Genomic DNA, 6,000 nt, shown 5'->3' with positions numbered 1-6,000 from the left:
TCTGGGAAAAATGTGTCTCCTCTCTGTTAGGGTTAATTCTGTGTCTAGGGGGGTCCCTTCAACCTCTCAGACCTTAGATCCAATGTATTGTATAAATTCAGAGTACTCTGGAATCAATTCTCAAAGGACAAATAAATTCACACACACACCATGGCGTCCTTCGAGAACTAATTGTATTGAGATTTTACAAAGCAAATAATATAGTGTATTTTACGTCATACAGAATAAGACATGCGCAGTAGACATCAAGACGATTACAGCTGGTCAAGACAAATCGCTATTGTTCTTTGTTCTAAGCTAGCTGAATTAATATAAGAAAAGATACATAATTTCTTTTGTAGCAAAAAGATGCTGAGAAACAGTGTGAAGGTTATAGATAAGTGTGTGAGAACACACGGGTTAGAAGAATCTCATGTTGAGACAGTTATCTGAGAAGTTAAAGGGGTGTTCAAACTGTACATATTGTGAAATGGAAGTTTGTGAATATTAAGATGGCTGACAGAAACAAGATGGATGCTTAGCATAACCTTTCAACCCCCTCTTTAAGTCATGAAATGACTTCTACAGATCCGCAGCCTCCTGAAATCTACGGTTCTTGCTACGTTTGTTATATTCTTTTACATAAAGCTGCAGATATTGTGTATATGCGTGAGAAGGTTGGTCTGGTGTAGTACACTTGCTAATACAAAGTAGAATAAGCTTGAAAATCAAGTAGCCTATCAATCCTAACAATAGTACTATGATAATCATAATCACTATGTCCTTTAACCATGAAAACATTCCACCTAAACCCAAACTAGAAAAGGGGTTCCATCCATAATTACCTATGTCCCTTGCTTGTTTCATTAATTCATTTACCTGTGTTCGGTGTTGATTAATAACATCATAGTAGTCTGGGATTTCCAGGCTGGTATTGTGAAACCATGTACAACATTCATAATCTTGGGTCATTTCGCATAAACCTGTCAGAGCTGCACTCATGCTTTCAATAGCTAATTCGTGTAACTCTAGTTGTCTTCTAATTGCTTTGAGCTCGACATTGAGTAGTCCTATATCTTGGGAGTTTTTTTCCATAACATCATTTATTAAACTAGTGTAGTTATTTAATTTGTCCATCATGGTTATGCCCCATCCTGTCCAGGATGGAAACCATGTCCATGATTTATCTGAAGTAGAAAACATAGGTGGGGCTTCTCTCTTGTATTTATAAGTTAACCTATGTACTGGACTTGAAGTAACTTGTATGTGATGTTCCTGATTCTGGCCTAGGGCTGACATGACTGGTACCAACTGTGCTAAATAACACCATCCTTTCACTCCTGCGGGGATCCATGGGTAGCAAATTTTAGCACAGTTGGTACCAGTCATGTCAGCCCTAGGCCAGAATCAGGAACATCACATACAAGTTACTTCAAGTCCAGTACATAGGTTAACTTATAAATACAAGAGAGAAGCCCCACCTATGTTTTCTACTTCAGATAAATCATGGACATGGTTTCCATCCTGGACAGGATGGGGCATAACCATGATGGACAAATTAAATAACTACACTAGTTTAATAAATGATGTTATGGAAAAAAACTCCCAAGATATAGGACTACTCAATGTATGTATTGTTTCCCAATGAAAAACTTCTTAGAGAACTACGTTGGGGCTCAGTTCCAGCCTCAAATGCAGCACTAACAAGTTTACTCACAAGTATCCCAGAGGTTGTGTTCCTGTATGTAGTAAGTTCACTAATGGTGTTGTTAAGGGATTGATTTTTGTAACTACACATATGACCTATGATAATGTTACTGGTGTGGAAGGGAATACCCTTTGAAATGTTAAATACAGACTTGGAACACATACCTATTCCGTTGGATGTATTGCCTAACTGAACACACCACTCAGGTTCATGTGTCTTTCCTAAAGTGTAAAACATAATACTCTGATTGCGGTACCCTTCCGAGACATTCTTAATACTTAAGACTAGAGTATTTTCCAATAATGACTTGAGGTTCAGAGGGACAGCTAAGAGTGGGATTTTAGCAGTTTCTGGGTGCAACTTACTACAAATCCAGCATTTTTCATATCCTGACTTTCTAGCGTAAGCATATTTAAATTTTAACAGTAACATTTTTCCAGAAAAACTTGTTTCTTTGATCAATTCATTAGAGACATCTCTTTTACTGCGATTTCTGAGGTGAAAGTCAGTATGGTTGGTGTGTATTTCGCTTTTACCACATATGAGTTTCAAGGCACCTAAGTCTTCAGGATGAAAAATACAGTTAGTTATTATCCACACTGGGACAAAGATCAGAAGTAGAAACATCACCAGAAGGCAAAAGGCCTTCCCAGAAGTCTGTGGTGAAATGAGTGACATCACTGTCCTTTATGTCTGTGCTTGTCTTTTGAGGACTTAAAACACCTGCTTCACCTCTTTTCAGCCTTTCTTGAATTCCTGGGCTTAGATCAACCTTCTTTACTCTGCTGGCATGGATCCAAGTAGGACTTTCCTCTGTAAGGATGGCAGTCCTGGTGACGGCTACCACTTTGGTCACTGGTCCGAATGGAACCTCTTGCGGCTTTCGACCTTTCTGAAGCCTCTGGACCACAACTTGATCACCGACCTGGAACGGGTGGGTTGGTATCTGTGAAGAAGAAGGAGAGGTGCGAGCAACTCTTCTTTCGACAATATCAAGAGTTTCAATCAGTTTTTTTACATATTCCTCCTGTATTTGTTCCAAATCACCTTTCTCTACCATCAAGGGATGATTAGCCCACGGTGTGGGGAATGGCCTACCCATGAGTACCTCAAAGGGGGAATAACCCGTCACACTGTGAGGGGTCATTCTGATTTCAGCTAATACAGCTGGGAGAACTTTTTTCCACTTGCCAAAATTCCCACCCGTAGCTTTCCTTATCCTGTCTTTAATTGTTCTATTCATTCTTTCTACAATTCCTGAACTCTGTGGATGGTAGGGGAGGTGAAATTTCCAGTCTATTTTTAGTACTTTTACAAGATCTTGGCATATTTTAGCTGTGAAAGCTGGGCCATTGTCTGAATTTATTTGCAATGGACACCCCCATCTAGGAATAATTTCCTGTGTGAGGATCTTCACTACAGTTTGTGCGTTTTCATTGTTGGTGACAAAAATTTCGGGCCAGCGTGACATTATGTCCACGATAACCAAAAGATATTGTTGTTTCTTTCCTTCTTTGGGCATATGTGTAAAGTCTATCTGTAAATGGGTAAACGGTGTTGTTGGGTACTCAAGATGTTCATGCTTTGATTTCTTTGGGTTTGTTGGATTGTTCCTAATGCAAGTGACACATCTCCTTACAAAAGCTTTGACTAGATTAGGTAATCCTGCAATGAAAAAATCTGCATCTAGAAGTTCACATGTGGCCTGCCATCCCTTGTGACCCAGTCCATGGTATTGTGCAATGAACAGGGGGGCGCTAGCAACAGGAATGCACGGCTTCCCCTCTTTGAAGATTAATCCTGTTTTAGGATCCTTTTGTATCATCCCATCACAGTTCCATTGCGCAATATCATCAGGGGTGGCAAAAGCTTGCAGTTCTGTGAGCCAATGTGTCTCTTTCAGGGAACATGGCTGAGGTGTCAGCATGGGCATTTGAATGTTTGCCTTTTGTGTAGATGCAGCTTCTTTAGCTATTCTGTCAGCTAGTGCATTACCTTTGGCTATATCAGTCATTTGGCCTGTATGTGCCTTACAGTGCATGATAGCTAGTTTTGAAGGCAACTGAATTGCATCTAGTAATGCTGTGACTAGGTGAGAGTGTGAGATGCTCTTTCCATCTGCTGCCACATATCCTCTGCGAAGCCATATCACACCATGGTCCCAAACCACACCATGAGCATACCTGGAATCAGTGTAAATGTTTACCTCTTTTCCTGCAAACAGCTGGCATGCACGGGTTAATGCTATCAATTCAGCAGCTTGTGCAGACTGATAGGGTATTGGATTGGCCTCGAGGACAGTATCCGGCAGTTGGACAACAGCATATCCTGCATGATAGACATTATCACTCGGTCTGCTGCAAGAGCCATCAACAAAAACTGTTTGTGCAGTAGGAATTGGTACTGAAAGCATATCTGCTCTAGGTGAAGTGTCCTGATGTATTGATTGTGTACAGTCATGAGGTGGTGGTAAGTCATCCTGTTCTCCTTTAAGACCTAATAAGGCATTCAAAATTGGAGCTGGGCCAGAGTTTATGTTTGAACTTTTTATTTTCAGGTTTGGATTGGACAGGAGGATGACTTCATACCCACTCAATCTTTGTGCTGACATATGCTGAGTATGTAAAGTTTTGAGGAGTGTGGTAACGTTGTGTGAGGTGTATAAAGTAGTGTTATGGCCCAAGGTAAATGGTGCTGCCAACTCTGCGACCATAGAACAAGAAGCCAACGCTCTGAGGCAAGCAGGCATGCCTTGCACCTGTACTGGAACCACCTTTGAAAAAAAAGCTACAGGGCACAGTCTCCCACCATGTTCCTGGGCCAGTACTCCTGCCATGGTTCTGCAATTTTCCCTAGCAAACAAGTGAAACATTTTGCTAAAATCAGGGAGGCCGAGGCTCGGGCTGGTAACCATTGCACTTTTCAACATGGTAAAAGCATTTAACATTTCATCAGACCATTTTACAATATCAGACATTTCAGAGAGGGTTGCTTGTCTCAATATATTGTCATAGAAAGAGCAGTCAGGTATCCATTGGCGGCAGTAACCAATCATTCCAAGAAAGGTTAGCAGGTCTTTCTTGGTAAGTGGGCGGGGCAGACCCACTATAGCAACAATTCTTTTGTGACTGACTTTCCTAACTCCCGGAGACAGCACAAACCCTAGGTACTCAACCTCCTGTTTACACCATTGTAATTTTTTCTTAGACACTTTGTGACCACACGTATGTAACCATCTCAATAAGGATAGGCTATCAGCTCGGCAGTCCTCCTCTGAAGAACTACAAATCAAAAGATCATCAACATATTGCAACAGTACAGAACCATGAGGGGCAGTCCAAGGCCTGAGGGTGGCTTGGAGTACTATAGAATAGACCACAGGTGAGTCTATATATCCCTGGGGCATTCTACACCAGGTAAACTGGCGATTGTGTTGGTCAATCGACACAGTAAAAGCAAAGAGTGGCCTTGTCTCCTTGTCTACAAGGACAGAGAAAAAAGCATTCTTTAAATCAATCACAGTAAAACATTTGGCTGTTGCTGGAATGGAGGACAGCAGAGATGGAACATCAGGTACAATGGGTGCTATTGGGACTATGAGGTCAGTTATGGCCCTCAAGTCCTGTACAAATCTGAAGGAGCCATCCGGCTTCTTTACAGGGTTAACAGGTGTGTTGTATGGAGAAATAATTTCCTCCAGGATTCCATCCTGCAGAAACTTTTTCACCATTGGCACTATGCCATCCATCTTTTCTTTAGAGAGTGGATACTGTTTGTGATAGATAGGAAATGCACCTTCTTTGAGAGTGGCCTTGTATGGTGTGCATGAAACAAGTCCTACATCCAGATCTGATGTAGACCAGACCTGGGGGTCTATATCCTCAAAATCTTCTTCACTATTTTGTTGTGACAGCATCAATGAACCTGATTTGCATGCTACTATAGTGATTTTATCTGAGGAAATGTCTAGACCTCCTTCTGAGTTGGTTCTAATTGTGATTCCTAGTGGCCCAAACAAGTCTCTTCCCAACAAATTTACAGGACACCTTGGTATTATCCTGAAAGAATGTGTGCATATGGTGTACCCTTCATCATCTTCTATTGGTAGGGGTGGAGTCCTATATGTTTTTGTCAGTATCCCATTAATTCCCAAAGAGGGTTCCGCTGGTTCCCATTTGCCTCTGAAATGATCTTCACAAATAGTACTCCTAGTGGCCCCGCTATCAACAAGATAGGGGAGGAGTCTCCCATTTATTGAAATAGCAACCATTGGACTGTCAGTGAAATCATCTGAGACAAAAGGAAAAGCTGGG

Source organism: Lithobates pipiens, unplaced genomic scaffold (assembly GCF_037356315.1).
Source record: "Lithobates pipiens isolate NorthernLeopardFrog02 unplaced genomic scaffold, aLitPip1_a1.2 Scaffold_23, whole genome shotgun sequence".
Taxonomy (NCBI): Eukaryota; Metazoa; Chordata; class Amphibia; order Anura; family Ranidae; genus Lithobates; species Lithobates pipiens.
This window is presented reverse-complemented; position numbering follows the sequence as displayed.